Below are 7,436 nucleotides of genomic sequence, written 5' to 3'. Positions count from 1 at the left end.
GAGACAATATGTATTAATTAAAAGGAATTGGCACGCACTTCCATTTGTGAAAGAAAATAATCCAAAAATATTGGAAGTGAATCAAAAGTAATGTCTAGACTAAATTCTAAGGTTGTTGTCTCATGTTATTTAAGAAAAAATACCTCGAAGTGATGTATCTAAATCAGGTTTACCTTACATTACCACTTGTATGAGGAAAGCTTATCACCAGTTTAGTGAATGTATCGACGAAACGAAAGAGACATTCCAGTTTTGCGTGGCTCACTCTGCAGCATACCATGCATACCTGCATTCGTAAATAAAAGCTAAATTACCAAACAAAGCAAGGCTGAAACCTAACAAATGAAATCCTCCATCACCATAGTATCACCTTGTATCAGCTTTGAATGGCTCACATGCGTAAGATGCGGTTTCATATGCCTGAATACCGAGCATTATTATATGCCTAAAGAAACCATCAATAAATAACACGTTGTGAGAGAACCAGGGATGGAGAGAAGGGTTAACATGGAATTAAGATGAAAAGAGCAGCAATACCGACCTCATCCTAGATTTGAAATTTATGGAATCACTTGCTTGGATGAATTGTCGACTGGTTGTGTGCATGGGCGACTGGAGATGGAGGCGGGCGAGTGTCGCGGTTAGAGAAACGAGTCCAAACCTGAATGAAAATAAAAGCAGTCCATAATCGTTGTGTTCTCTCGCCTAACCTCACAAAAGCCCTTTCGTATAGGGAATCAATCCAAATGTTATGATTGTTGGCCAAGACTACGAAATCATACCTGCGGGTTTATGGGTGTCGGATTCCCTTTCATACGGAGATTTAGTTGCTAGCCTGTCATACCCAATAATTACAACGACGGAAAATCCGAAGACGAAACAGCTATCTTGCAGCGACATGACATATCGCATCTTCAGCTCCTCCGTAGCCACATTCAAGAATAACATAGGGAAAGTCACTGCAAATAACAAATACGAGAAAATAATCTCATATCCATGGTTATACTGAAATAAACTCGATCCAATGAAACTCTTACGGTGGAGTACTCGTTTGAAATCACCTTCCCTCGTTATTTAATTGAGGCCTATTAAATTAGCTCCATAAGCTGGAGAGATGGAGGTCACATAAGAAAGTAGAACCGACGTTTCCGGAATACGGATAAGCTTCTCTTGTGATACGAGAAAGAGCACTGTATTTGTTGTAGACCTATTGAAGTAATGTGTCAATTGCATCAATATTAATATGGTGAACAAGGAAGCATTACTATGGCCAAGCTGCTCTTGTACAATCAGGTACCAGATATCACCGTATCTGCAGCTGAAGAGGAGCTCTGGCGGTGGATGGGCCATAATAGCTACCTTAATGCTTCAACTCTGCTGTTGTGGGGCCATTTCGGAGCTCCTCATCTGAACCCTAATTAAAAATGGTTAGAACTGATCGGGAAAAGATCCAAAGCCAAAAACACACGCCAAGAGAACATAAAATGTAGACCTACAAACCGAAACTTAAGAAAGCGTAATCTATTTGGGCAAATTTCAGAATCGGAGAGCCAAGGGTTGTAAGTTCCTCACCCTTCCCTCTCTCGCCTCGCTATCCTTGGAGGTTGCCCGGATCCACGCGCTGCTCGTATCCCCTCCGCCTAGATGTCGCCGGCGTTGAGGAGATCGGTGAAGGCCACCTCGCCGCCGTCTCCATCGGCGGCGGGCCATGGAACTCCATGGCGGAGCTCGGCGGTGCGGCGGTGGTGGTCCGTGCACCTCCGCCGGCAAGGATCTTCAACGTGGTAGAGGAGAAGGACATGGGGGTGGAGGATACGAAGCTCGAGAGACAGGCCGGAGGTGGAGGCTGAGCGCGTGAGGAAGAAGGTGGAGGGAGGAGGCGAATCGACCGCGATGGGATTGGGGATTGCGAGCGGCGGCTGGCTAGAGGGACGCGCGACGGGAGAGTCCGGGCCGAGCGGGCTTCACGAGGACCCGTGGATAAAAAGTGGGTCTGTGGGAGGGCCTCAACGCCCTGAACGGAACGACGGCCGAGATCGCGCCACGTCAGCTCGATCGGACGGCCCAAAATCCAAAGCGCTGTGAGAGCTCCATGGGAGTGCAGCAATCATACCGTGAGATAGCATGTTGGGTGAACGAATTACAATTGGGCAATTGACAAATAAAGAAGGCATAACAATGCGCATACATATATCATGATGAGTACTATGAGATTTAATCAGGGCATTACGACAAAGTACATAGACCGCTATCCAGCATGCATCTATGCCTAAAAAGTCCACCTTCAGGTTATCATCCGAACCCCTTCTAGTATTAAGTTGCAAACAACGAGACAATTGCATTAAGTATGGTGCGTAATGTAATCAACACAAATATTCTTAGACAAAGCATCGATGTTTTATCCCTAGTGGCAACAAGCACATCCACAACCTTAGAACTTTCCGTCACCGTCCCGGATTCAATGGAGGCATGAACCCACTATCGAGCATAAATACTCCCTCTTGGAGTCACAAGTATCAACTTGGCCAGTAACCTCTACTAGCAACGGAGAGCATGCAAGAACATAAACAACATATATGATAGATTGATAATCAACTTGACATAGTATTCAATATTCATCGGATCCCAACAAACACAACATGTAGCATTACAAATAGATGATCTTGATCATGATAGGCAGCTCACAAGATCTAACATGATAGCACAATGAGGAGAAGACAACCATCTAGCTACTGCTATGGACCCATAGTCCAGGGGTGGACTACTCACACATCGATCCGGAGGCGATCATGGCGATGAAGAGACCTCCGGGAGATGATTCCCCTCTCCGGCAGGGTGCCGGAGGCGATCTCCTGAATCCCCCGAGATTGGATTGGCGGCGGCGGCGTCTCTAGAAGGTTTTTCGTATCGTGGCTCTCGGTACTGGGGGTTTCGCGACGAAGGATTTAAGTAGGCGGAAGGGTAGGTTTAGGGGCGACACGAGGGACCCACACAACAGGGCCGCGCGGCCAGGACCTGGGCCGCGCCGCCCTAGTGTGGCGTCGCCTTGTGGCCCCACTTCGTATCTCCCTCGGTCTTCTGGAAGCTTCGTGGAAAAATAAGACCATGGGCGTTGATTTCGTCCAATTCCGAGAATATTTCCTTACTAGGATTTCTGAAACCAAAAACAGCAGAAAACAAGAATCGGCTCTTCGGCATCTCGTCAATAGGTTAGTGCCGGAAAATGCATAAATATGACATATAATGTGTATAAAACATGTGAGTATCATCATAAAAGTAGCATGGAACATAAGAAATTATAGATACGTTTGAGACGTATCAAGTAGCTGCTCTGCACGGAGGCGAGGGAGCTGAGCTCGAGGTGGACGACCGGGACGTCGTCGCCGGGGCACTCCCCGAGGATGCCAGCGCTTCACCGGGAGAGGCACCGTCTCTGCGCCGATCCCCGACGGGCATGGCAGCGCTGGTCCGTGGCCGGTGGTAGGGGATTTGGTGGCCGTGTTGGGGTGGGCTGGCCGGCCAGGAGGGAAGGGAGAGAGGCGGCGGTAGAGGATTTTGGTGGCCGGCCAGGAGGGAAGGGAGGAGGCAGTAGGGGGAGAGGGGATCGAGAGTGTTTCTCTCGTGTGTGTGGTGGACGAGCAGTGGCGCCTGCGACCTGGGAATCTACGGCAAGGCTCATCCGGATGTGAGCCGCACCGCGCGAGGCCAGGGCCCATCATCGTGGACTCCGGCCGGAGGAAGGGCTGCATCCTAGTTTGCGAAAATCCAGCGGCAGCAGGAACAGATATGTGCCGTAGCTGAGGGAGTCAACCAGGGATGGAGGGTGAGGAGCAAGAGCTGCGGCGGCGGGCTGCGGCGCTAGACTGGCCGGCGAGGTGCAAGAAGGGCGAGCGGCGGCGCAGAGGCCGGGTGACGTTGTGGGAGAGAGAGAGGCCGCGCTAGGCTGTCGCGCACAGGTAGTCTGTTACAGTACGGTGGTAGGGTAGGTTGGGGAAAAGAATGAGAGAGAAAGTGGATCTGCACAGTACACTGCCGGCGGAGCAGAATATTGGTACGCCGGCGGAGCAGAAAGTGGATCTGGTGGTATGTGGCCGCATAGTCCGTAACCAGGCATGCTCTTATCACAGGCGAACAAAAAATAAAGCTCCGCCGGCGGTAACCACATATAGCTGGTGACATGGGTATACCCTTCGGGTACCCATTATTAGTATACCCAGCTCGGCCCAATATGGAGAAGACCAAATATGGAGAAGGCCCAACAAAGTAACCCGAAGAAGTAGTCGACTAGGACTCTTGTAAAACCCTAGGCTGGTTGCATATATAAAGCTAGCCAGGGCACCCGAAATAAGGAGAACAACAGATAGACAATAGATATACAACATAGCTCCGCCTACGGCGGCACCTGTAAACACATCTATGATCATATACTGGATTGCTAGCAGCACGTAGGGATCCTCCACCGAGGGGACCCGACGCAGGGTACGTCGTGTGCCTAATCTCGCTCCCGGAATCTCCATCGTCGCTCTCTCCCGAAACCCAAGATTACAATACGTAGGCATCGGCGAGGTGATCCCTCTTCAATTGGCGCCGTCTGTGAAAATTGCGGCGGCTGGATTTCGTTATCCGGACGAGATCCTTCGTCTACATCAGCGACCAGATCAACTTTATGCAACAAATCTGCGCAAAAGCCTTGGAAGCATCCGGTCGGTCGGGCGCCTCGACAACAACGGCCGGCCAATTTTTTTTTTTCTCGCGGATAGGAAAAGTGAAGTGACCAGGCCAGGCGTCTTGGTTCGTCACGGCAATCCTTCGGTCCGTCGAGCTGAGGCATGACGTGAATCGATCAGGGTCTGGAACATGGTGCAGAAGATTCAATGCAATCGCCTCGATTGAAGCCGCTTAATCAGATCGTTGGCTGGCGGCATCACGTTTTGTTTTGCTATGATTATCCTTTGCCTCACGCGGGCTACGTCCTATGAAGAGGAGGCCGCATGAAATTGTCCCCTGCAAGGTCAACATCTTATATTTACTAGTAAAGGTGCACGTGCCACGCACGTATGATAATCTGTAATAAATACTTTTATTTTAATTTTTTAAGTAATTTTTTTCCGCTAAATGTATACAAATGAAGGAAACCGTCATACAAGAGAACTTATGCGCAAAATGTATACAAAATGAACATGGCGTAAATACTCACCTTGAAAATGTAACACTCCATCGTACCATGAATGCATAAAATTAAAAACCAGATAACCTAACAGACCACCGCATGTATGAAATGTCATATTATGCGTTGAATGAACAAGATAAAATTGTAACAAATTGACAAGATTTATACCCGTATGATTTTATCTAAACATTGCGAATTTTGCATCCCCATTTATAAATGTTATCTTCCGATCTGGGGTTTGCAAGGACACGGAAACAAAAGCCCACGGCCCACGGCCCACAAATATCCGACGACCGAATGACCTGAAATGTTCCAGAACAGCCTCAGTCATCCCCACTCAACCTCCTCACTTATCACATAGAAAGAAAAGAAAAATCCCCACTAACTTGCTCCATCTGTATCCTCATACCGCCGACGACGGCGACTCGCCCTCGCTCTAGTGCCTCCCCACCGTTTGCCTTGACGATAGCTTCATCCTTCCGCTTCCTTCGGCTTCCTCCAGGAGATCGGAGACCGGAGACCAGCCGGCACTCACTGAAGCCAGGTGAGCCAGAGGGAGGCGCTCATCGATTCTGGTCACTGAAAAGCCGAAGGATGCACTCGCCGAAGCTTCAGTGTACCCAACACACGACAGAATGAAGGAGGGATCTGACATGTGCATGGCGGCGGCGGTTTCGTGGAGAGGTAGTGCAGAGGAGGGAGTGGAAGAGATGTGAGGCGTTATATATTTTGACTGTACGGCTAAGTTGTGTTGGATGGGACTCTCTAGGTCTTCGTATATTAGTGGAGATAACATTTGCAACATTTGAACAGAAATATTTTCAGCAAACTGTGACACATTCCTTGCACCTTCAATCATGCTTAGAGTTAACAAGTAAGAACAGAACTGGAAATATATACCCAAATAAACTATCTGTACTATTTGTTACCTGCTCGATGACGATGCTTTATGTCATGGGAAGACAACAATGGTCATGTGAGTAATATTATTTGCCTAGTATCGTTGTATTTAAAATCCTTTCTGAAGTTCCCAATAGAATAATCTGTTTAACATTATTCAATAATCCCTGTGTAGAAGTTATATGTGATAACATCAGATACATTTACAATGGAAAAAATAATGTTAGTCTTCCATAATTCTCATCTTTATAACCTCTAGTTGGACAGGGTTTGTAATAATAATAATAAAAAGCGAAACTACAAAGCACTTACCAGCATGAGTACTTGGAGAAATCAGTGTTATATGATTCTACCTAATGAAATATATGGATATTGAAAATTTCTGAAAAATCTCCATTCGTTAAAATTTAGGATGTTCAATAAAATTTCCATTCGTTTAACCATTGTTGCAAGCGCTATACATTCACAGATATAAAACAACCGGGAGTATTGCGGTATTAAAATCTCCCTGGACCTGATAATACAACAATCATTGCCTCCCCTTGATGCTCGATTGCAAGAAGCAGCAGATGCATTGGTTGGGGAACAATCCTAGTGAGGCAAATGCACCGAGTGGAGGAACAGAATACATACCTCTTGCCTTTAGACCTCTCCACAAACACATCCTGTGAACCAGCCCGCTTGTAAAACTCTACATATGCAAGGAAAAATAGGATAAGAATGAAGCAGAATTAAAAGTAGATCTTTAGGAGCAATGCAAATATCATATCCATCATTCCATCAAGCCAGGAAAAATATGTAACCGCAGAGAGTGCTTCTTTGCAAGATCTAGAATCTAGAATCGCTTAGGGAAGAGATAGCATGAACCAATGCATATATTTACTGTCCCCAAAATGGAATACAAACCCGTTGGTATTTTTTACATCAGATCCGAATAGAAGAACACCAACTCAAATCAATAAACAATGGTAAAAATGGTTCGCATGAGTTATATTTCCAGACAACTCGGATCACCTATGGATGTTCCATTAAAACCAGAAACATAGAAAATATAAATGGATGCCCCTGGAAGTAATAAATAGGATGTTTAGAATAAATTAGTAGCAGCAATCAGCTAGATGTGTATAGCTTGAATGTAAATTTTTATTTCTGAAACTTGCCTTCAACTTTTTTAACTGGAGAGAAGAACTGCTTCTTTCCTCTCCATCAGAAACTGGCTTGATATCCTCTATGGATTCGACCTCGAAGTTGTGTATGAGCTACATACAAATCATGTATAAGTACTACAAAATGAAATCAAACCACAATGTAAACAACATCAGCAGTATATAAATGAAGACTTCCACACAATTACATCGCAACAAGT

General features: G+C 46.3%; 1 long non-coding RNA gene across 1 annotated transcript; it reads right to left on the bottom strand.

Annotated features, from left to right (window-relative positions):
• Positions 1 to 1,190: 1,190 nt before the first annotated feature.
• Positions 1,191 to 1,584, bottom strand: LOC124688518. The gene is made up of 3 exons (XR_006998548.1): positions 1,573 to 1,584; positions 1,298 to 1,414; positions 1,191 to 1,207 (listed from the first exon to the last, which is right to left on the bottom strand). It is a non-coding gene; the product is annotated as an uncharacterized LOC124688518 (long non-coding RNA).
• Between the last annotated feature and the right edge of the window lie 5,852 nt (positions 1,585 to 7,436).

The sequence above is a fragment of the Lolium rigidum genome, chromosome 2 (genome assembly GCF_022539505.1).
Source record: "Lolium rigidum isolate FL_2022 chromosome 2, APGP_CSIRO_Lrig_0.1, whole genome shotgun sequence".
Taxonomy (NCBI): domain Eukaryota; kingdom Viridiplantae; phylum Streptophyta; class Magnoliopsida; order Poales; family Poaceae; genus Lolium; species Lolium rigidum.
Note: the sequence above shows the minus strand (reverse complement) of the source record. Positions and strands in the feature narration are given on the sequence as shown.